This window comes from Haliotis rufescens, unplaced genomic scaffold (genome assembly GCF_023055435.1).
Source record: "Haliotis rufescens isolate VD_foot unplaced genomic scaffold, xgHalRufe1.0.p SCAF_5, whole genome shotgun sequence".
Classification (NCBI taxonomy): Eukaryota; Metazoa; Mollusca; class Gastropoda; order Lepetellida; family Haliotidae; genus Haliotis; species Haliotis rufescens.
This window is the reverse complement of record NW_025964223.1, coordinates 4,508,292-4,534,529: the sequence shown is the minus strand read 5'-3', so window position 1 is coordinate 4,534,529 and position 26,238 is coordinate 4,508,292. Positions and strand designations below refer to the sequence as shown.

The 26,238-nt window shown below is 39.8% G+C and overlaps 1 protein-coding gene across 2 annotated transcripts in view; it reads right to left on the bottom strand.

Annotated features, from left to right (window-relative positions):
- LOC124133566 (sodium-coupled monocarboxylate transporter 2-like) overlaps positions 1 to 26,238 on the bottom strand; it is a 144,778-nt gene that overhangs the window by 70,239 nt on the left and 48,301 nt on the right. The window contains exon 2 of one of the 2 annotated variants that reach the window (XM_046498005.2): positions 5,193 to 5,457. The gene's annotated coding sequence lies outside the window, so the exon portion shown is untranslated. The remainder of the gene's footprint in view (positions 1 to 5,192; positions 5,458 to 26,238) is intronic. The other variant, XM_046498006.2, reaches the window with a different exon arrangement.

Genomic DNA, 26,238 nt, shown 5'->3' with positions numbered 1-26,238 from the left:
ACATTGTCAGCTATATGAACAGCTATGTTGAATATGATTATGAATTGACCTTCCAATAAGTAATAGAAGTGTTAACACGTTAGGGTATTTAATTACAATCGTGATTATAGATTCAATTTAATTTTCTTTTTAAAATAACATTGATATTTTCTATATTAATATACCAGGGTATTCATATCCCGGTTTCACCTGTTTTCGGCGATGTACGAAAAGTGCACGGTAATATTATACACGTTCAAATAAAATCAATTTTCTGTTTATGGCAACAATCATCTGTCAAAGGATGTTCACTCACATTTTACTGACGACACTCTTCAAATTTAGCTGTCGCTTCCCGCCATTACTGCAGTGGCCAATATTTTTCGGCGATGACGTTTCACACGAAGCATGTATGGTGCACCGTTGATAATAACCAAAATTATGTTTTATACACAACACGTGAGTGTTTTTGGTGAAAATACGATGGAACTCAACGTAGTTCCAACAACAATTAAGAAATATTAAACTAGAAAGTGTTTTTACTCGTAAAAACATATGTCTCCCCCCACTCCCCTAACCCCCATTCATTCGTTTACTTCACGTTAAACCCCATCTGTTCATTCCCACAAAATTAATTCACAATATTTTAATTCTAGAATTGCTTTGAATTCAATAATATTGAAAAGATCAAATTCTTAAATTTCATTATAAGCAAAAGACACAGAAATATTGAAGGGGTGTTGAGTTTAGTTCTGAGACAAAGCCCATCCCAATACAGAGTCTAAGTTAAACTTGTCTCCATAAACAAGAAAAAATAAAATGTGAAAAACTTCTAAATAGCAAGAAGCACCACTTCACGGCTGGGTTAATGTGCACAAAGTTACGCGAAAAAATATTAAACGGTTTCTGAGTTATGGTCAGGAAACAAAGCTTACCCCCATTCAGAGTCTATGTTCAACTTATCTCCATGGAAACGAGAAAAAATAAAAATGTCAAAAATCTCTAAATAGCAAAAGGCACCACTTCAGTGCTGGGTTAATGTGTATACACAGTTTCGCGAAAAAATATTAAACGGTTTCCGAGTTATGGTCCGGAAACAAAGCTTACCCCCATTCAGAGTCTATGTTCAAGTTATCTCCATGGAAACGAGAAAAAATAAAAATGTCAAAAATCTCTAAATAGCAAAAGGCACCACTTCAGTGCTGGGTTAATGTGTATACAAAGTTTCGCGAAAAAATATTAAACGGTTTCCGAGTTATGGTCAGGAAACAAAGCTTACCCCCATTCAGAGTCTATGTTCAAGTTATCTCCATGTAAACGAGAAAAAATAAGAATGTCAAAAATCTCTTAATAGCAAAAGGCACCACTTCAGTGCTGGGTTAATGTGTATACAAAGTTTCGCGAAAAAATATTAAACGGTTTCTGAGTTTTGGTCAGGAAACCAAGCTTACCCCCATTCAGAGTCTATGTTCAACTTATCTCCATGGAAACGAGAAAAAATAAAAATGTCAAAAATCTCTAAATAGCAAAAGGCACCACTTCAGTGCTGGGTTAATGTGTATACAAAGTTTCGCGAAAAAATATTAAACGGTTTCTGAGTTATGGTCAGGAAACAAAGCTTACCCCCATTCAGAGCCTATGTTCAACTTATCTCCATGGAAACGAGAAAAAATGAAAATGTCAAAAATCTCTCAATAGCAAAAGGCACCACGTCAGTGCTGGGTTAATGTGTATACAAAGTTTCGCGAAAAAATATTAAACGGTTTCGGAGTTATGGTCCGGAAACCAAGCTTACCCCCATTCAGAGTCTATGTTCAACTTATCTCCATGGAAACGAGAAAAAATAAAAATGTCAAAAATCTCTAAATAGCAAAAGGCACCACTTCAGTGCTGGGTTAATGTGTATACAAAGTTTCGCGAAAAAATATTAAACGGTTTCTGAGTTATGGTCCGGAAACGGTGGGAACGCCGACGCCGACGCCGACGCCGACGCCGACGGGAACCGTGCCAAAAACAATATGTCTCCCTCCATTCTGGGGGAGACATAATGAGTCACTCCAACTGGAACATTTGAAGATACTTATGAATTTTACTCTTATACTGTTGGCACCGTGGGCACAAAGAATTTATGTATGAGTGCGGACAAATCGTAACTTCGTGCAAAATACTAGATGCACCCAATGTCAACATTTGCTGCACTCTGCCCACTTCACCAATGTGAATGTGTTAGTGTACCGTAAGGCGTCAGGAGTGAATTTCCCGCAAACACAACAGACATGGTCACGTCTCACTGTCTGTGAAACTGTCACTAGGTGGGACTACAGGTGCGCGCGTAGCTTTGGCAGCAGTACCCGCGTGACAAGATCTCTTCCCCTTGGCTTTGTTGTTATTGGAAGAATTGCATTTTCCCACAGATATATCCACGCCTGATTGGGATGGTCAGTGCATGGATCACGTTGACTGTCCCGTGTCCCCTTACGCGGATTCTGTTTGCCTACTTTATTCTGTTTATCCCGATGCGCTGTAATTTTGTCAAGTATTGTCTGGTCAGTTATTGCTTTCCCACCGACGATTTTACTCAGTGTATTTCTTGGTTTAAACGTTTTCACATTCTTCAAGACTTCGCCACCCCGACATTCCAGAAAATCTCGTGCAGCACAATTAGTATTGGCAACAGCCGCATTTCCTTCCGAATCAGACGGCCGGGGCCTGGTAAAAGACCGGGCAGGCATGACAAGCAAGTCATCAACAACCTCTGAGTTGAACTGGTGGATTCCAGATTTTCTGAAGGAATAGGCATCAAAGTGGAATTGAACACTTTACATGTTATCCCGCATATGTCGTGTTTACTGATGGCTCTCCCGGAATTTTCTCTAAGAAAGGAATGACAGGCTCTAATCCAGGTGGTCTCAAAAGGACCGTAACACCCGATATCAAGCGGTTGTAAAAGGTGACTGGTATGAGGTGGAAGAACAAACAATATGACGTGATTTTGCCTCGCCCATTCAATTAAACCAAGTGACACGTGACTCTTGTGGCCGTCGTATAATATAAGAACGGGTGAATCTGCGTCACAAGCTGGGAGGTATTTCGCCAAGTGATCCTTCATGTAGGTGCTGAATACATCCGTATTCGACCATCCTGTCTCAGACAGTGCCAGAGGCTCCAGTTGTTCCTTCAGACAACAGTTCTTCTCTCATCCGTTGACCAGGAAATACAAAATAAGGAGGAACATTCCCGCCAACTGCACTGACAGATGCAATCATTGTGACGGTTTTCGACTTCCTCGATGTCACTGTCTGTGCCTTGCAATTGACACCGGCAACAATCTTGGGGGTGTAACGTCGGTAGAGAGGCCTTTCTGTGTTTCTTTATGACCTGTGATAGCTCTTCAAAAACCTCGCAATGTTCTCCTTGGTCGCCAATCTCGCCCTTGCGGCCTCCAGTTTGCGTGGTTTCTGGACTTAAAGTTCTGGCCATCTATAAATGAAGCTGTACAACCACCGTAAACTCAATGGATGAGAACGATCCCGATATCCCAAGTGGACAGCATAGTCACTCGCAAGGTTGATTGTCTCCTGACGAGTGTAATCATAGCCATAACCCGAATGTGACTGGCCAAGAATGATTCTGTGTTGCTGTAAATAACGGCATCGGTCCCGACTTGACTGTGTCGAGGCTGACATTTCCGAGAAGACGGTCTTTAAGTGTTGAAACTGGAACACCCCGCCTAGCTGCAACCCTCTGTGCAGATACATTTTCTTCGGTAACAAGTTTATAGGCATTATCCAGGTCATCAATGCTGATATTGGATCTATAATGACCACGAACGGTCTGAAAGAACATAAATAACTATCTTGGAACCATTGGAACGAATGGTAAAATAGTATAGGAGATGTCCCGAAAACGTTTCCATACTTTTTTTTAACCGCGTGGCATCTGATGACTTCAGTCACGTGATGTATTGTTGACAAACATGGTTAACCTAGCGATTTCCATATGGAGCCGATTTTTTCGAAACCATAAAGCAATGATTTGTCTAAATGAATAATTACGTTTGATATATTACATCTAATAACATGATGCATGAAATGTAATAATGTGGCAATACAGATTTTTTATTCATGCACCGATTGTCTTTAAATGTAATATCCAGTTATGTATGACTGTTTAATAATCTCATACCAACTTTGACTGGAGTAGGTCCAATAGTTTTTTTCAGATCAGAGTGCAATCAGAGTGACATATTCCTATTCGGCTTCGGTCTTAAAGTTAGTGAACGTGGTGTTTTCAATTTCTTGAAAATAATTAGATCTACTCGAGTTGATATTTCTGAATGAACAATGGTTGTTTTTTCTCGGATACTGTTTGAACATTATATATTGAGGATATTTCATGTGTCGAGTGAAATATCATGTTTCTCTCACCGAGTGACGGGGGGGGAAGGAGATATTTTCACGAGTGGCGAGATGAGAGAAACATGATATTTCACTCGACACATGAAATATCCTATTTATTATATACTTTTGGTGTAGTTGTCTGCAGGAAGATTAAATTATTTCATTACAAATGTAAAACCTTCAAGCGTAAATTCTCCCTACATAACACACATAGACGGTTTTCCACCCTCTGTAAGTACGACTAAAAATGTAGTTCCGTCTTTGGTAAATCTTAAAAAATATAAACAAAAGTAACCAAAAATATTTGATGTCACTAAAATTCTTTAGTATAAATTTGGATATGATTATATACAAAATCAACTTCATCAAAAAATAAATTTCAAATCAATGAGACGGTTGTTCGAAGCGAAAGAATACACGCAATTCAAGTAACAAAATGGCGCTTTGCGAAACGTAAAGTATCGACTGACAAATCAGAAGAGAAATTCACAGTTTAATACAAATCATTTTCAACAAAATAACAAACGGTAAGAATCGGTATTAACGACATAAATGACCATCTGTCATTATATGACTTGTCAACGTTGAACTGACGTAAATCAACAGTTTGTGTACGAGCTGTCTCGTGTAGGCCAACATAGTTCCGTCAACGTGTCATGTTCACTGCAGTGAAATATCAGGTGTTATGTTCACTGCAGTGAAATATCAAGTGTTATGTTCACTGCAATGAAAATATCACTTTTCTCAACTTCAGAAAACTCAGTCTTTCACACTGAAGTATATAATAAAACAAGATATTAATTAAACACTTACCTCTATATATATTCGAGGAAAACAGTATTCCGATGATGGAGCTTGTGCTTGTGTCGCGTCGTCTGCTAGTAAAGAGGCGCAAAAAATGCAGCGCCCTCTATGAGAAGCTGTCAATTAATTCCGCAATGCGACCTAACGTTGTAACAACGTTGGGCCAACGTTGGGCCAACGTCCGAATACTATCTGGGCATGAGCTTACCTCTTGCTGAAATGTGTGGTCTTTGTCTATGCCAAATCCCAAGTTGAACAAGGTCCAGACACCAGCCTACAACAAATAGTTGGTATTATCTGACACCAGATGTTGTTATCAAGCAATACTCTTCTCGTAAACAACCATTGTTTTAAATGTCAATGCCAGAGAATATTAATTAACCAGCCAGATTAACCAGATTAATATGCAAAGTTAAGCTGAAACCGCGATCTCTTAGTATTCATGTCTGCAAGCTGTGACCTTTTCCCATGTGTTTGTACGTGTATTGAATTGATATCTGGAACGGTTTCTGCACACGAAGTAGACATTTTGAATTTTAGTTGTGCACACAAAGTTGTTTCATTTTTCAAAGTTTGCCTGTGTTTGTTTGAAGGGAAGGTGCAGTCGTTATGTATCTACTTTGTCGAAGCGCACTGTGAAAGACGCATCAAAATGAGGCAGCGTATATATTCACATATATTTGTACCGACTATCATCAACCAAGCATACACACGAGCTAGGACAGGTACCTTGCATCATTAAATCATGTGTTCGTGTGCTGCATAACGACCAAACAGTGATACATGTCTATGTTTCAATAAGCGAGTTCTTGTACTTTTGTGCATGATTCACTAGAGTAGAGTTCTTGTTTACATGGAGGCCCGTGGAGATCCGGGGTAGAATAGGTCTTCCGCAACCGTGCTTGCCGTAAATGACCACTATACTTTTCGTAGAATTCGTAGAATTGGTAGAATTGGTCTTCAGCAACCCATGCTTGCCGTAAAAGGTGACTACGCTTGTCGAAAAAGGCGACTAACGGGATCGGGTGGTCAGGCTCGCTGACTTGGTTGATGCATGTCATCGATCCCAATTGCGTGGATCGATGCTCATGATATTAATCACTGGATTGTCTGGTCCAGACTCGACTATTTACAGACCGCCGTCATATAGCTGGAATATTGCTGAGTGCGGCGTTAAACAACCAACCAACCAAACCAACCAACCAACTTGTCGTAAGAAGCTACTAACGGGGTTGGGTGGTTAGGCTTGCTGACGAGGTTGATGTCATCGTATCCCAGTTGCTTGGATCGATGCTCATGATATTAATCACTGGATTTTCTGGTCCAGACTCGCTTATTGAAAGACCGTCGTCATATAGCTGGAGTATGGCTGAGTGTGGCGTTAAACAACAAACCAACTAACAAACCATTCTGTCCGAGCTAACTGTCATGTACACATGTTGTAACTAATAGTGTGATAAACAATACAAATATGAAATATGTCATCATAAATAGTGTACTTTGCACGACAAATAGTAAACATCTTATAATTTAAAATGTGTACTAAACAATGAAACATGAATTTTGTTATAATTTTATTGTGCCTCACACAATAAACGATATTTCAGTCAGTGTAACAGCTGTTGTCGAATGTTGGGGGTTGGGGGTTATTCCTGCGAAATGCTGTTTCAAAAACGCTTAATTCCTCGTCATATGCATATTTATATTTGGAATGCATGTTTATGAAAAGAAACAAAATTCAAGAGGGAGTTATTTCTTTAACACTCCTACCAGGTGAAAGCTGTCATTTATTATCCACACAACGAAGCAGATTTTAGTCAACCACACACTACCCGCCATCTACATCAACAGCTATCTGCCGGCGTTCTGTAAATAATTGAGTCTGTTCCAGACAATCCAGCGATTGACATCATGTGGATCGATGCTCATGATGTCAATCACTGGATTGTTACAGACCGCCGTCATCTTGATGGAATATTGCTGAGTTAGGCGTTACGTAACAAATAAATACATCAACATTTCATGATATTTCTAGAAAGAAGGAACGTTAACTGTCTTTCAGTAATGGTTGGTTGGTTTATTATCTGAACCAACCAACAAAACAAACAAAACTTCACCATCTTTCCATCACTCACAGCTGCTTCAGCCTTTGTCTTTCCACCACTAGTCTTTACCGTAACACATTTTGGTGTTTCAATAATTTTGCATAAAAAGTACAAGTTTATCCTAAAAATTGCTGAATTGAAATAATTAATTAGAATTGAAAATTGAACAGAGAGTAATTTACTTTGTTTCTTTATAACTTTTCAAATGAAAAATGTCCTTACAATAACAAAATATGTCTTTACTGTAACACATTTCTTATAAAAATCATGTTCCGACAATGTTGCACAAAATAATAAAATACAACTTTGTCCTTCAAACTGCTGAATTCAAATATTCAGTTGGAATGTTGAAAAAGAACAGAAAATAATTACTTTGTTTCTGTATAGCTTATTAAGTGAAGAAAGTCATAACCGTAACAAAATCTGTCTTAGCTGTAACACATTAAGTGTTACAGAAAAGCTGTTACGGGAAAGACAAACATTAGATAAAATATATGTTGACTAATTAATGGTCCCTTCATAAACATCCGGGGTAGAATAGGCCTTCAGCAACCCATGCTTGCCGTAAAAGGCGACTATGCTTGTCGTAAGAGGCGACTAACGGGATTGGGTGGTCAGGCTCGCTGACTTGGTTGATGCATGTCATCGATCCAATTGCGTGGATCGATGCTCATGATATTGATCACTGGATTGTCTGGTCCAGACACAATCATTTACAGACCGCTGTCATATAACTGGAACATTGCTGAGTGCGGCGTTCAACAACAAACCAACAACCAAACGTTATTGAACTGCTACCACATGCCGAGATTGACAAGAAATCAGTGACACAAAGCCCTTGGACGATTGCAAGCTGGACAAACCGCCCGGCAAGTAGCCAATGCATTTCAAGTCCACGTAAGGCCCATATACAGGCTCCAGCAACGGTACCAGGTCACCAACACTACAGATGGCCGACCACGTAGTGGAAGACCAAGGGTCACCACCCGACGTCAGGATCGTCACACTGTGCGGCAGCATCTTCAATTTCGCTTTGTTACTGCTGCGGAAGCTGATCGACAGACCATGGGGACACACCAGCGACACATTAGTGCGGACACCGTGCGTCGACGATTGACGAGCAGACACCTCCATTGTCACAGGCCACACCAAGGACCCATTCTGACACCACGGGCAACACAGCACCAGCACTGGCACCACCAGCAGTGGCGAAGAGTCCTCTTCTCAGACGAGAGCCGTCACTGAATCTCAACAGCAGATGGCACAGAGAGAGTCTGGCTACGCCGTGGGTAACATTATTCGGATGCTTGTGTTGTTGAGAGAGACTCGTGGGGTGGTCCGGGCATCATGGTGTGGGGTGGAATTGGTCTTGCACAGAGGGTCGGTCCCCTGGACTTCCACAACATCGGTCCAGGGAGAGGTAATGGTGTCACAGCAGCTCGGTACATTGATCTAGTCTTGAGACCACACGCCGTACCTCATTTGGCACGTCGCCGCAACCACGACTTTCAGCATGATAACGCCCGTGCCAACTCTGCGAGAGCAACAAAAGACTTCCTTCAGCAGAATGGCATCAGAACCATGCAGTGGCCTTCCCTCAGTCCCGATTTAAATCCCACTGAGCACCTGTGGGACGAGATTCAAAGAAGGCTGAATGACGCCCGACCAAGGCCGACAACTGCAGCTGCACTGCGTCAGGCGTTCCTGAGAGTGTGGGCTCAAGTGCCTGTGGCTTTCATCAACCGCCTCATCCATTCCATGTATCGACGTTGCACGGCAGTCATCAAAGCACATGATATATAATCACACACGAAATACTGACTTGTGATTGCCATTTTCTCAGAGACTTGTGTTGTGTTTCACTTTAAGAACATTTGACACTTTAATTTCAACCCTGATGATCAGTTTTGCCAAGTTTCATCAGTTTCATCTTTTTAATATGTCTCAAAGTGTGTTTACAGTGTTTGGACATAAGCTTTCTCATATATCCATCCATGGTGACGTTTCTTTTTCGGTTCAGTATACTTTGAGAGATCTGTATGTAATCCATACAATAAAATATTGTTCATTCATTAAAATATTGATGGACTTTTTGGTAGGCACTTGTGGGGAATTGTCCCACCCCATTATACATTATAGGTGAACAAAGGCATTGAATTTATAACATTGGGTAATAGGCATCGTAATAATGAAATAAAATCTTTGCGTAGATCGTACTGGCGTTTATGTCATAAAGAAAAAACGAAAAACCGTGTTTTCACGAATAGACGCTAATGGCGGTCTTTCTTTGACATAAATAATTCAACGCTGGCATGGAGTCAACCCACCAACACAACCAACTACACCTATGGCGAAGGGGGCAGAGTTGCGTCCCTTGGGCACGCCAGACACCTACGATTGTGGGTTCGAATCCCGGTTCGCCCCGATTATGTTTCTAGGTTTGTCAGCACCATGGGTTTCACCGAAGTGGTAAACTTCTGAGACCTGCTTCACTTCGGGCTTTCCTCCCACATTAAGGTGACACGGAAACTGGAATACTGTTAAAAGCGGCGTCTAACCCAACTCACACACTCACTCACCTATGGCGAAATGACACAAGCGGTTGGATGATATCGGATGAGTTCGAGATATCGTGGGTACAACACGTGATGCACATGTGAACGGGTTCATGTTGATAGTGGGTTTCAGCTACACGTATTTGGCTGAATGTTTGTGTGGGAAATAATACACGGTTGGAACAATAAACGTGATAAGAATTATTTATGTTGGTCAAGTGGTGAAACAGCTCCACATAAATAGAGGTCTAGAATATTAATAGAAATCGACAAACATATTTTTCTTTTAACGACTTTCTAAATACCATTATGTACCATCCATTATACGAAATACACCTTTGTGATGTGCTTTCAATTGCAAGTGTGAGTGAGTGAGTATGGTTTTACGCCGCTTTTAGCAATATTCCAGCAATCTCACGGCGGGGGACACCAGAAATGGGCTTCACACATTGTACCCATGTCGGGAATCGAACCCGGGTCTTCTGCGTGACGAGCGAACGCTTTAACCACTAGGCTACCCGACCGCCCAAATTGCAAGTGTGAAATGATGCAATCGGTTGAATATATCTAAATGTACCGTGTAAAAAGGTGTTGAAATATGTTAGCTTGTCAAACGTATTCAAATGTATCTTCACACGCAGCCCTTTATCTATTAATATTTATATGTTTCATAGCGCCTTTTTAAGAACAAACAATTAAGCATTAAGAAACCAGACACTTCTGATGTTCAATCTTTAATCTGTAGGTTTGTTAGTACAGACACCTTTTATACCTCTATGTGAACCGGTAATTTGTGTAAGCACGTGTTACTTGTCATAAGACAAAATGGGCTTTTTTTTTACCCAGATTAGCATAGGGCAATCTAATGTTACACCTGCTCGAGTATCTAGTAAACCGGCACTCATACACTGGTCATATTTGTCTGTTCTTTAAATTGTTTGTCATTACAATAAACTACCACAACATCAAGGGAATGGATTATGAAGCGTTAGCGTCCATATAAAAAGAATTAGGGGGGACCGGGGATAAATGTAACACGGGACATTTGTAACAAGGGTCATTACTCTCAGAAGAAAAGCACAAGCAAGTGTTAGGTTATGTCGAGTTACTTCCCTTAGCCTTCCTGTTAAGGACAGCCGGCCATGATGGGGCAATCGCCACAAGGAAAAGAGCAGTGAACAATATTCAAATTTTATGCAGGCAAGTAAAAAATTCCAAAAACATCATAACATTTTTTTCATGTATGTGTATGTGGATAGTTGTGTGATTAAACTTTTGAAATGGAAACTTTTCACATTGCGCCATATTTTGAAGTAGAAATTGTGTAACTGCCCTATGCGGTAGATCTGTGACACGGGATGAAACATGGACGTCTATATTCGGGGCAATTGTATCAATACGTCCAATGCAGTTTTACGTCAATGCATATATATTTACAGTATGCTTGTCGATGGCCTGGATTGGAATATTAGTGGTGGACCTTTTCTGACGCAGCTGTTTAAAAGTGGCAATGGATTGCAAAGTAGTTCACGAAGACTGGAAACAAATTTTCTTTGTCTGTCTCTAACGAAACTTTTTCTGTCAGAACCAGATGATGACTTGCAATGGGAAATCGTTTACCTTTCAATGAACCTGGTGACTAATACATCCCATTTTGGTGTGATGTCTGTCCACATTTTGAAGGACCTTATCTTGTTGTATGAGAATCTATAGGAACCTCTATCTGTGCTTCAATGTGATCTGCTTTACTTGAAAAAGATCGAACCACTTGCAACCTGTGACGTCCAATGTTTGCCAGGAATACCACTTAATAGTCTAGTGTGGAAGATCTAAGAAATTACTAGTGAGCGTGAGCGGAGAAGAAAAACGGATCGGGGCAAAAGCTTATTTGAAGCTTCGAAGGCTGTTTCCTATGGGCAGTCAGTCAGGAGCGTCGCTAGTGACTTCGATCAATGTCACGTTACTCTGGCGCGCTATTGCAACAGAATTAAACTGAGTAAACCAGATCAACCTCCTCCAGAAATGGGATATAAACCTCACAACAAGGTATTTCCGAACGAAAACGAAATGGAACTTGGCAAATACCTGAAGCGCGCAGCAGATATATTTTACAGATTAACCCCCAAAGATGTTCTGAAATTAGCCTTTGAATGTGCAAATACCTATGGGTTAAAATATCCACACGTTTGGAATGAGACCAAAATGGCGGGCAGTGACTGGTTCGCAGCATTTATGAAGCAATAAGAAAACCACAAGCCACTAGTCTAGCACGAGCTACTTCGTTCAACAAAACAACTGTCGGTGAATCCTTTGACAACCTTGCTAAGGTGCTAGGGCGGTAACGCTTTCCACCACAAAACATCTACAACATCGACGAACCTGGTATTACAACCGTACAGCGTCCGAATCACGCTTTTGCCGGAAAAGGAAAGAAGCAAGTCGGCGCTCTGACATCACAAGAGAGGGGAACTTTGGTCACATGCGCAGTAGCACTTAATGTAACCGGGAACAGCATATCTCCCATGCTAATCTTCCCGAGAAAAAACTTCAAACAACACTTTATAAGAGATGGACCGCCTGGATGTGTTGGAACTGCTTATGGTTCAGGGTGGATGCAAGAAGACGACTTCGTAGAATTTCTAAAGCACTTTCAAAGCCATGCTAAACCATGTAAAGACAACCCAGTTCTTCTCATACTGGACAACCATGATTCTCACCGTTCCATTCGATCTCTGAATTTCTGCAAAGAAATGGGCATCGTACTTCTTTCACTGCCGCCGCATACGTCCCATAAACTGCTGCCGTTTGACAGGGCCGTCTTTGGTCCGTTTAAAAAGGCTTCAAGCAGATGTTGCGATTCCTGGATGCTAGATTGTCCTGGTCAAACAACATTCCTGAGATGGTCCGTGAAGCATTGCTCTTGGCGGCTACACCAAACAATATTATGTCTGGATTTCGATGTACTGGGATTGTCCGTGAAGCATTGCTCTTGGCGGCTACACCAAACAATATTATGTCTGGATTTCGATGTACTGAGATGGTCCGTGAAGCATTGGCCTTGGCGGCTACACCAAACAATATTATGTCTGGATTTCGATGTACTGAGATGGTCCGTGAAGCATTGCTCTTGGCGGCTACACCAAACAATATTATGTCTGGATTTCGATGTACTGAGATGGTCCGTGAAGCATTGCTCTTGGCGGCTACACCAAACAATATTATGTCTGGATTTCGATGTACTGAGATTGTCCGTGAAGCATTGCTCTTGGCGGCTACACCAAACAATATTATGTCTGGATTTCGATGTACTGAGATTGTCCGTGAAGCATTGCTCTTGGCGGCTACACCAAACAATATTAGGTCTGGACTTCGATGTACTGAGATTGTCCGTGAAGCATTGCCCTTGGCGGCTACACCAAACAATATTATGTCTGGATTTCGATGTACTGGGATTGTGCCTTACAATAGGGACATACTTGAAGAGTTTGCCCCATCCCACGTTACAGATCGATTTAATCCTATTGCAGATCCGCGTGCTTGTGTGATGCAACGAACTCTGGACAAACCCGTCCCTGATACAACAGCTGCTCCTGATGATCCTATCAATCTGACTTCAGCTGTTCCTAGTGATCCTCACCCTGGAACTTCAGCTGTTCCTGATGACTTTGTCCCTGGGCATTCAACTGCTTCCAATGTTCCTGTCCCTGGGCATTCAACTGCTTCCAATGTTCCTGTCCCTGGGCATTCAACTGCTTCCAATGTCCCTGTCACTGGGACTGCAGCTGTTTCTGATGATACTGTCCCTGGTACTTCAAGTCCAAATCAATTCTCGCCAGAAGCTGTTAAACCATTTCCGAAGGCAAAGCTGACACGCCTGTCAAACGGATCTTGATAAAAGAGAAACTAAAGGAAAAAGAAAAGAAGAAACCAAAACTAAAACTAAACCGTCTGGCGTTTAAACAAAGGAAGAAGCCCGTTAAGTGCGATTCTGACAGTGATTCTGATTCAGAAGTGAACGTTTGCTTGGTTTGTTGTGACACGTTTTCAAATAGTCGTCCAGGTGAAGAAAGGGTACAGTGTTCTTCATGCAAGTATTGGGCTCGTGAAGAGTGTACATCAATACAAGGATTCTTCACTTGTCAGAACTGTCAATCAGAGATGATGATGAAAGATGAATGTAAATTTGTTTTCCGTTCAAAGTTAATTCGTTTCATCTTTCTATTTAAGTGTATTTTCAATATTAAACGGTTTGTTACATTTGACTCTTATGTGTTACATTTGATCCATCCACCCGTTACAACTGACCCATGGTTGAGTACGATTGTAACACTTGCAAGCATCGCCTTTCATCCGAAATAATTATGTAACGACGGGACATGGAACCTCAAATGATACTGAATTTTAAAGCCACTGTGATGATGTTTCATTCAGCATTAACAAACTTGACGAGAGTTTTTCTGGTGTTGATTTGCATTAATTTAAGTTGCAAATGTTACATTTGTCCCCGGTCTCCCCTACTCCATATAGAAGATCATGTTTTTAATGTGTCACACTTTGCACTAAAACAAATTGGGTACAAATAAAATTATCATACATATATGTAAAAATGCAAAGTCCAGTGTATGAAGGCTTATTAAAACACACAACAGCAGTTTTTCTCCCAATTGCGTGGATCGATGCTCATGATATTAATCACTGGATTGTCTGGTCCAGACTCGATTATTTAAAAAAGACCGCCGTCATACAGCTGGAATATTGCTGAGTGCGGCGTTAAACGTCAAACAAACAAACAACAACATAAACGATTTTCTAGAGGGGGTATGGGGCGGTTATAACGGCCAAGCACAACTTCAAGAGGAAGGTACCACGTCGAAACTTTGGTAAATGCTACGGTTTTCCCTCGAGGAAATGTTTTCCATATTTTTCAGTAAAATGTACATTTTTAGGAAGTCGATAGGTGCGCAATTCGTTGCCATTAGGCTTACCGTTGTCTTGCCACAAGTAATCATTCCAATTATTAGTTTCCCTTTGTAACAATTCATCCTTTATACTGACAAAGCTTAAACGACATGTTTGTGATTTCAATATCCGCAAAAATTAGAAAGAGTGGTTGACCACTTTAAAAGGTTTACGTTTGGGAGTCAGGAATTGTAGTCTACGCCAAAAGCGCACAATTTCAACGTGGTATCTACGAAAAAACACGAAGACCATTCCCTGTGGACCAAATTGGGAGTCTTTGCCCAAACACCAAAGAAAAATCTACAGGCTCTATTTTGCACTGTGTTGAGACAAGTGTACTGTTGGGTACCCCGTGTACCCACACTGACTGTAACAGAATTGGCAGTACAAGACTGTCGTACAGTTTTTTAATAACGTTGTTAGGCGTTCCACCAAAACTGTTAAATTTTACAACTATCGTGGTTAAAGCCTAACTAGCAGATTTAGCCATTTCTGTGCAGAACAATTCATATCAAGATATTCATTAACCCACAAATCTAGATATTTGTACATAGGGGAGAATTTTATAGTTGTGTCTGACCAGGTCAAAACAGAAGTAGACAAAGAACAGTAAGCACTTCTAAAATCGACAATTTTAGTTGTGTTAAAATTCACACACAGTTTCCATCTAGTGAACCATGCCAGGATGATGCACAATCAAACATCTTTTGTAATATATCTTTTTATATATCTGCTTATGTATAGCACAGTCACAAAAACAAAACACTTTGGTCATATTTAGCGATTTCAGTAAAGCGTTTGATATTGTTTGACACAATAGCCTAATGCAAAAGTTCCAAAAATACATTTTTCCCAATTTCAGAAAAACATATTCAAAATTGGTCGTCCGGCCGGGGATTCCAGATTAACACGAGAACAACATTGGCCCATTATTAAAAAACATACATGTCAAATGAAGAAGGCACAATGAAGAAATTATTCTCACAAATCCGCTTATCGAAATCAAACCTTGCACTGCACCTCTCATATTGGTATAGAAGCTGTATCCCTAATCAGAAAAGAATCCATGAAGTACTTTTTAAGTTATAGGTCGCAAAAATGTTGAAGTAGAGAAAATTCCTAAGTTCACGAAATGAAAAAAGTCATATGTTTTCAGATTATACACATATCAAAATCATACTATACACTGCAACTCTTCTATGGAAGAAACTATTCCCTAAATGTGAAAAGAAGTAGTTGCATAGTTACCAATATCGAAAACAAACTTCGTCCTCTCCTTTTGGTATAGAAACTGTACCCCAAATGAAAAAAAGGATCCATTAATAGTTTTCAAGTTATAGGTCGTACAAATGTTGAAGTAAAAAGGTTTCATAAGCTACCTCGAAATGTGTCTTTATACCAATTAGGGGCGATCGGGTAGCCTAGCGGTTAAAGCGTTCGCTCGACCCGGTTTCGATTCCCGACATGGAAAATGTATGAAGCCCATTTCTGATGTCCCCCGCCGTGATTTTGCTGGAATATTGCTAAAAGCGGCGTACAATCACTTATACTAATTAATGAAGTAATTCACAGTGAGTCATTGTACAACTTCTAGTTGCCAATTAAAACCTGCATATTAATCTTTTGTTCTACTGTTTAAACCGAGGTGCTAACATGACCACCACTTTCTTGCCACAAATATTCACGGGTACAACATTTTTGCAGCATCATTACTCAGGTCTGACAATCAGTCCTAAGTGTTTATGAGTCATAAGGTTAATTCCCAGGACGATGACCACCTGATATTTTACTAATCCCCTACCGGGACGTCGTGCGAATTTTTCTCGAAATTAATCAGTGTCTTGCTCAATCCGGATTGAGAGGGGATCGTCGCCAAAGCAAAGAGTAAATAATTCAATGTTCACCAAATCAGATGCATTATTACAACGCTTACATATCCTATATGGTTTAAACATATTTATTTTCAAAAAAGTGAGAAAATGGATTGGTAAACAAGCGAAGCGCTTATGTTAATACCGCTCCATTACACATAGGACATATTGCAATAAATACATAAATGAAAGTTAGATGTAACAAATAATTTGTACATGCCAAGCTAGATGTGTATTTACAATAAATCTATTTGCAGTTAAGATCGCTGCAGCCAAGCCTGAGGCGACTGTGAATGATTTGGCATAATCTGCTTCCATAATTTAAATCCCAGTGTATACCATTATCTCCCTTTACGTGAAGCAAATTCTTAAATTGTGTAACGGTCTCTGCCCCCGTTAGGTTTTCTGGTAACATATTCCAAAGTTGTGTTGTAGCTGGTATAGATGAAGAAGATGTTTGAAGATTAGTTTTATCCTTTAAGTCATAATTTGTGTCAAGGATGTGTCCTCAGCAAGAAGTCTTATATTACTATGTGTTCCTTCAACAATGTCATTGATATAGATAATAAACAATAATAGTCCTATGACCGAGCCCTGTGGCACACCTGCCAAGACAGCTTTTGGATCTGAGCTATAGCCATTTATAAACTACCTTTTGATACTCGTATCGATTTTCTTAGTAACTATCAAACCATCTCAAAAAATTCCACAAATACCATAATGGTGTAGCTTATAAATTATTCCTTTATGCCAAACTTTATGAAAGCTTTCCTTACGTCACAAAATACAGCTCTAACTTCCTTACCTTCATCCAAAGCCTTTGCAATAAAGTCATATAAATATGTTAACTGATTTAAGGTGGAGAATCCCTGCGTGAATCCAGATTGTAGGTTAGTGAGCACATTATTATTCCTTAAATATTTGTACACATGTTTAAATATACAATTTTCAAATATCTTTGCTAAACAACTTGTGAGCGCAACCGGTCTGTAATTTGTACATTCATTCCCCCCTTCCTTCTTATGAATAGGAATGATAAGAGCTTCTTTCCACAGTGATTGAAATATTGCTCGTTTAAGAGAGAAATTGAATAGTTTAGTAGGGATTTGGGCTAAACTGTTAGCTGTGTTTAAAGTACTTTATTTCCAATACCATCAGGGCCAGTTGCCTTTGTCGTGTCCACGGACAGTAGTATATCCCTAACTTCATCTTCCATCAAAATTATATTTAGAAATGGATTTTCAACTTTATCTAATTCTTCGGGTGGAAGGTGCATATCAGGATTACATATGCGAGATTGGTCCACAAAGAAGTTATTGAAAATATTAGCAATATCCATGGAATTATCATACAACCTATCCCCAAATAGAATCGGGGGAAAGTTGTGTTTTGCAGTTTTAAGTTAAAGAAATTCCTTTACTTAACGCCACCAAGTCTTTGTACCATGAGAACTATTTGTTACAGCATCAATTTTAGATGATGTGCCTTCTTTGCCTTACGGACATAGTCGACTACTTTATTTCTTAACAGCCTAAAATTTGCCCAATCAGCTGGAGTATTACGTCTTTTAGCTTTCTTATGTTGGCGATTGGAACGTATTACATTATTGATCCACTGTGAATCCTTTGATTCACATATCATATATGATGGTATAGGTTCATGTACATTACATTATTGATCCACTGTGGATCCTTTGATTCACATATCATATATGATGGTATAGGTTCACGTACATCACATTATTGATCCACTGTGGATCCTTTGATTCACATATCATATATGATGGTATAGGTTCATGTACATTACATTATTGATCCACTGTGAATCCTTTGATTCACATATCATATATGATGGTATAGGTTCACGTACATCACATTATTGATCCACTGTGGATCCTTTGATTCACATATCATATATGATGGTATAGGTTCACGTACATCACATTATTGATCCACTGTGGATCCTTTGATTCACATATCATATATGATGGTATAGGTTCATGTACATTACATTATTGATCCACTGTGGATCCTTTGATTCACATGTCATATATGATGGTATAGGTTCATGTACATTACATTATTGATCCACTGTGAATCCTTTGATTCACATATCATATATGATGGTATAGGTTCATGTACATCACATTATTGATCCACTGTGGATCCTTTGATTCACATATCATATATGATGGTATAGGTTCATGTACATTACATTATTGATCCACTGTGGATCCTTTGATTCACATATCATATATGATGGTATAGGTTCATGTACATCACAGTTTGTAGCTAATGCGTCATGGGTCGAGGCTTTCTGAGTTAATTGAAATCATGCCAATACACGTCTTTTTGTATGCTCGCAGTGTTCAGGTATTTTTTATGTATGTTCTTACTGTTACAGGTGAAATTGGGTTTAACGTCGCGTCCAAGATTATTGCACTTATATAGCGACGTGCGTGCGTGAGTGTGTGTGGCAGTGTGGCTGCTTGTACTAGTCCGGACTATGCCGATTTATAGTGAAAGCTCACTGATACCATGCCGCAGTTTAACATGAATACCCCACTCAGACACAGTATACATACTCCGAGCCGGCCAGTCTTGTTTAAGTCCCTTAATGCCTAGCGCCAGACAGGGTAACAACAAGTACCATCTTTTAACGTCTTGTAATATGACCCGGACCTTCCGCACTCCGGGCGGGCGCTCTACCACTAGACCACGGAGGCGGTCTCTGTTACATGTTGGTGAATCACAGGCATACACTATAATTGAGGAGGTATTTACGTGGGACGAACTATTTGAAGTGTTATTAAAAAGACATGACTGTCTGACATAAGTCTGACACCAGCATTAGTTGTGTTGACAAAGGAGAAAATATTGATCATGAAGTACTTGTGAATTTTCATTCTTTGAAATGTAGCATGTTTACAGCCTTACACATGCTAATATAATTCAAACGATTCACAATGGCGAAAAGACGTGACTATTCTATTTCAATCTGTTGATTTTTTAAAAATTTCGAACACTCACTTTTTACATGTTGTGCTGTGACAACCCGAATCAATTTAAACACCGTAGTCGTACAAGTGCGCACATGTCACGTGACAACATACCTTACTCTACGTCTGTTTGTGCGTGTTGATACTTGTGTGAGATCGAAATGAGATCTTTTATCGTGTTGTGCATGATACGGATATTGTGTAAAATAACATACTCACTCAATCACTAACCTCTAAAGGTGTCACCAATACCTGTATTTTAATTTTGAATGCCTATTGTGTCATTGTCATTGTGACTGTTCAGAATACAGGGAAGCTGTGTGTGTGTCAGCGGACCGTTGTCTGTTAACTATAGAAAATAAATAAGATGATGACTGTTCACAATACAGGAAAGCTATGTGTGTATCGGTAGAATGTTACGTGGTAACTTATCAGCACAAAGAAATGTGAAAAAGAATTATGACTGTTCAGAGAACAGGCAGGCGGCAAGTCGTTCCGTTGTAACTATACAGACAAATTGAAACAAACGTAAGTGTGCCGACAGAATGTTTTGTGGTTACTGTACTGTCAATTGACACGTTGGTGACTGTACAGAGGACTGCCGGACTATAAGAGTGTGGGACATTGTGGAAGAGAGTGGCCATGCCAGGAAGTGGAAGGACTGAACTCTTAACCGTGACATTCTGAAGAAATCAATTGTATTGTGCAACATTCCAAACGGATCAGGTCTCCCATAGGTACGCCATATTATAACTTTGTATTAAATACAGATTGCAAAAAGAACACGATCCTTGATAAAAAAAAATCTCCCCGGGGTAACACGGGGAAGATAAACAAGAATGTGTCCTCAGCACCCCATTGCTGGTCGTAAAAATCGACCAAATTGGGCAACCTGTTTGCCGTGGGATGCGACCCTGTGTTGGCAGAGGAAGGGAGTCTGGTGGTTGGGGGCGACGGAACTGGCAATAGTGCTCCTTAGTCCAACACACCACTTGGGGGACGGGGGTAGAACGGGCCCGATTCTATCAATCGGCTGGTCATGTCATTCCCTGTGCAAAAAGTATTTCACTCACACTATTGGTATTTAAAAATAAATCTATTTTAAATGTTTATCATATCTATCAATCTATAAATCTTGCTTAGAGCCCTATGCTCATAAGGCGGTGGCTGACAGGTGTTTACATTGTTCACTGTATCTTCCACCTTCCTCAACTATCTGTCAACCAGATCTTCAGACTTTGTACGATCAGCTCCCGAAGCCCTGTATCATCATGGGCGATTTAAACGGTCATAATCCCATACGGGGGGAGTTCTGACAGATTCAAATATTTTAAATGAACTCAAATGGTCTGTCCATACTTATACTTACAACTATCAATCCGTCTGACGAACCACCTTCAATAAGGTGGAAGTTTACAAAGGTCGAATGGTCTTTATTCCAAACACCATTACTGAAAAACTAAAACCTGAAAGTTTCAGGAATGTTCCTGATCCTATACACCCTTTTTCAGATCTATTAAATGCTATTGGAGACGAAGGCATTCCTAAGTCTGCAAACCCTCACATACGTAAACCATGGTTGGATAATAATTGTAAACATGCTAGAAAAAATAGGAAGAAAACTGAGAAATATTTCCGCTGACATCCCACTGTCCACAACTTGAATAACGTTAACATCACGGGTGCCAAAGGGAGACGCACCTTTAAACAAAATAAACGTCCATCTGGAGGAACTATGTATCCAAAATCAATTCCCGCACACCCATGTCCAAGGTGGGGAACATGATTCAAATGATTAACGTCAAATGCTCCAAATCTGGTGTTCACCATCTCAAAAATGGTTATACACTTTAAACCACTAAATCTGAAATTGCCAAAACACTTGGTAAAACTTTGGCAAACAATTCCTCATGTTCCAACTATAATCCTCAATTTTCAGAGGTTTCAAAAACAGCAGGAAAAGAAAAAGGTAAATTTTAACTCTGATAATGGTGAGGACTATAACGAAACATTTTCACTCCATGAATTATATACTGCCCTAGGGCAATCTCATGACACTGCAGCAGGAGCCGACAACATCCACTATCAGCTCCTGAAACACTTGCCCGATTCATGTTTGGAAACGTTACTTACGTATATTTGATGAAATATGGACAAGCGACAATTTTACTCCTTCGTTGAACAATGCTATTGTTATTCCTATTCCAAAGCCTGGACGGGATCATACAGATTCATCCAATTACTGTCCAATATCATTATCTAGCTGTGTTTGTAAGACCATGGAGCGCATGGTCAACAATCAATTAGTCTGGTACTTGGAGACCAATAACCCCCTGGTGACATCCAGTGTGGTTTCCGAAAAAAGCAGAAGTACCATTGACCATTTGGTGCGTTTATTAAAAATTCCATTGTCAACAAACAACACACTGTATCAATCTTTTTCGATCTAGAGGAGACATATGATACAACGTGGAAACATGGTATTTTAAAAGATTTGAATGAATTTGAATTGTGGGCCAAATTACCTCAGTTCCTATATCAATTTTTAAACAACAGACAATTTCAAGTACGAGTGGGTTCTACCCTGTCTGATCATTTCGATCATGATCAGGGCGTCCCCAAAGGCAGCATACTAACAGTCACACTTTTCAGCATAAAAATTAATAGTCTCACTAAAGTATTGAACAATAGCATTAATGGTTCGCCTTTTTGTGGACGATTTTAACATTTCGTGTCGTGGTAAGAATATGAATACAATAGAAAAGACAGCTACAGCTCTGCCTTATCAAAATTAAAAAATATGTGAACGAAAACGGAATCAAATTTTCTATATCCCAAACAAATTGTATTCACTTTTGCCGTACATTTTTTTAGATGGTACTCCTTTCAAGGTAGCGGAGGAGGCCGAATTCATGGGCCTCATATTGGACCGTCATCTGACATTCTTACCACACATCAAATATCTAAAGGCAAAGTGTCTGAAGGCTCACAATTTGTTAAAAGTCGCTTCAAATTCCGAGTGGGGAATGGCGGCGCCCAGACAAGACGATCTGATCGATAATAAAGATCTGTATTGTGATAAAACGGGTCTTATATCGCGAAGTGCATCAAATCACGCGACCACCTCGATTAAAAACATGAAAAGGTTTTGAAAATATCTGTTGGCAACGAGTTGGCGGTGCTCCTGCTTTGCAAATCCTGCAATCGACCGAAATCTGCACGACAGTTTATGAACCGGATTTCGATTTCGTTGTGTTAGTCCAGCCAAAATGAAACTCCATAATACCAGCCTAGTTCGGCAAGCGTGGAAACTGGACTTTTAAAGTCAGTTTACTCCCATGCCACGGGAAGATGAGTTCAGGTGTGGGTCGTACAAGTACACGTGCGGGATATACAGTGCTACAATTACACTACAGAAATGTGCGATTGAAAAAGAAAACCAAAATGTAACTCATTTAATTATCCCCGCCACGAAGTAAAGTGAAATTTTACACACTGACCTTACTGGTGACGTTCGTAAACCAGTTCCAAAATTGGTGCATTAATTTTATTTTTTTACAAAGTTATGGTCCTTGCTCCATGCTTTGCATACTGCGTCAAACGGGGACACGTTTTCTTAGAAACTACTTAAGTTGTTACATGAGTGAAAGTTTGCATGTTTAGCTAAGAAATCCAAATGACACACCGTTGGCTCTGTCGTTTTAGACGGCGCAGTTCTCCCAGACGTACTAGAAAACTATGATCGCGTGTTCGAATCCCAACACTATACACATACATCACTTAGGGATTTCCTCCCACATCAAGCTGACACGCTGTGAAATGACTGAATGTTTGAAATAACTGAATAACTTCTAGCACATCACAGACAGCTTAGGTCGTAAATACACGTGCTTTGAACATGGTATTCAGCATGAAAAACTGCCAAAGAAATGGACAATTATTATTGTTATAAAAACTCAAAGTAAGCAGTTACTACTGAAAGTGCGACAACGCGACAACGCGACTTTTGGATGAATTGGTTAATTTTTACACTTCCTTCTTGTTTTGGAATGGGCGAAATGCGACAATGCCACAACGCGACGATGGCCCTTGTAGTATTCCCATTCCAATAGATATATGGATGAAATCATCTCGACTCTATGTAAAATGGTAACTTTTATAACAAAATAAAAACTATTTGGCGCCATGATTTTTATATTATAAATTAATCGAATGCGGTTTTTAAAATAATATATTTCATATCAAAGCATTAATCCCTATAAGTTTTCAAAGGAAATTACAAATGAAACGTTTCTGTACCATAAGCAGACATGATTTCGAGCTTTGAGGTGCACAGTAATAAAGCCGATTTTCTATGAATGTGAAGGAACGAACGCCCGTTCAAGATAGATTCTGTCTACCAGTATTGTTTTTGACCAACAAATCGTCTGAAAACCTTTTTTCTATATACTGACATACATTTCATATACTTACGAAAGATGGCTTGATTTGTAGCTCGTTATCACGTTATAGAAAGAGCTGTGTTACTTTGCCGCTGGTGTTGTCACCACAAGCCAAGCTACTGAACACAATATTCATTTTATTCACGCTCAGAAAAAAATTGATAGCTTTAAAGCCACGTCACGTTAAGCAAATTACACATTACATAGTACTGTCGGTACAACGTTCAACGGCAAGATTGGCGCTTCTGGTTGGTTAAAATGTACCGTGCGACCCTATGCTCTGAACGGTGTATTACAAAGGGTGTTTCCATAGTGGGGGCGGGGCGTTGTATGTTGACATGCGGCAGGCAACGAGAAGCAAACGATGTGTCAAACGGGGAATATTTCATACACTTTAGCCGTTATGGTTATATATTCGTTAGAGGAATGCCACAAAGAAATACTCCACCTTTGTCCTCAACCCAAACCAAGGCAAACTTTATTAGTTAGAGGAATGCCACAAGGAAATACTCCACCTTATCCTCAACCCAAACGAAGGCAAACTTTATTAGTTAGAGGAATGCCACAAGGAAATACTCCACCTTATCCTCAACCCAAACCAAGGCAAACTTTATTAGTTGGAGGAATGCCACAAGGAAATACTCAATCTTATCCTCAACCCAAACCTAGGCAAACTTTATAAGTTAGAGGAATGCCACAAGGAAATACTCCACCTTATCCTCAACCCAAACCAAGGCAAACTTTATTAGTTGGAGGAATGCCACAAGGAAATACTCAATCTTATCCTCAACCCAAACCTAGGCAAACTTTATAAGTTAGAGGAATGCCACAAGGAAATTCTCCACCTTATCCTCAACCCAAGCCAAGGCAAACTTTATAAGTTAGAGGAATGCCACAAGGAAATACTCAATCTTATCCTCAACCCAAACCTAGGCAAACTTTATAAGTTAGAGGAATGCCACAAGGAAATTCTCCAGTTACTGCAATAGCAATCATCTGTACCAAAGTGCTACGCCTATCGCTTATCCGAACACATGCATTTTCTCGAATATTGTCCGGATTACGAATTTCCGGATATCTGAATCTCTTTTTCACTTATCCTCAACCCAAACCAAACCAGTTACTGCAATAGCAATCATCTGTACCAAAGTGCTACGCCTATCGCTTATCCGAACACATGCATTTTCTCGAATATTGTCCGGATTACGAATTTCCGGATATCTGAATCTCTTTTTAACTTACCAGAGTCCCCCCCCCCCCCCCCCCCCCCCCAATTCTACTGAGGAATATGTGAAATGTTTGGCAAAGGTATGATTTATGAAATATCGACCGATTTATAAATACAATACATTGTGCTGTACAGACATTCACGGCATGCTGTGACAACGGATTTAAATATTGGAACGTGCATATGTAGCCCAATTAAGACCATACACTTGTTTGTGACCTGCAACATGTCAAGCAGAAACAATTAATATTGATGTTTAACTTAACCAGATGACTCATCGCTTGAACTCATTCATACGTGAATGAAAAATGTAGTTTAGATAAAATGCACGAAGAATCCTTTTCATGTGCACAATTAATGATAAAATATTTCACATTTTTATATTTATCATATAATGGGTAGGTTTCTCGGCAGGATAAAGCCAACGGATAAAAACGATATCCGTTGGGGTCATATGCGGATAGAGATGCAAATATCAAAGGTCACGTAGGGACTACTTACACTGTTTATAAACAAACACGGCGTCGCACTCGTCATTCGGCGATCGAGTCAGAATTAACCATCGGGAATCTGGATATCTGGGCATTAGGAATAAACACTATGTATTTAGCTCGCCAAGGCTCGCTAAATACAATGTTTATTCCTAATGCAGGATATTTACCATCCCCAAACACACTCGCGTGATAACCTCTATTAATTATATGTATATATTCTGCACATATTTACCATATATTCATAATTATTTCTTTACAGTTACAACATTGAAATGTCATAATTACCCATCATGTCAAGGCCAAGCTGACCTAGCAAACCTAATTGATATCAACCATATGCTATCGCCAGTGTCTACTTAAAATCCAATCTTTTGATTTCTTTACCTGTAAATTCCGTTAATGA